Genomic DNA, 301 nt, shown 5'->3' with positions numbered 1-301 from the left:
CTGAAATGCCTTATTCTTTGATATTTTTTTTGTCCCATTTTATTTGACATGTGAATTTGTTTCCATCTGTGTGGACGTTACTTGCATCATTGTAGAATACGGCCAAGAAAGTAATAGCTGTGTCTGTCCAAACTCAGTGAATCATGCCGTCTCAGAAGCTGCAGCATCCTAGATTTAAAGCATAACAAATTGCTTTCATAGTGGGAAGAATTCATTGGTTTTGACAAACTACAAATATTTTGTTTTACTGGTATTTATTGGTTTAAACATTTTTTTTTTAAATTTATTGGCTGTTACAAAA

Source organism: Athene noctua, chromosome 1 (genome assembly GCF_965140245.1).
Source record: "Athene noctua chromosome 1, bAthNoc1.hap1.1, whole genome shotgun sequence".
In the NCBI taxonomy this organism is placed as follows: Eukaryota; Metazoa; Chordata; class Aves; order Strigiformes; family Strigidae; genus Athene; species Athene noctua.
Note: the sequence above shows the minus strand (reverse complement) of the source record.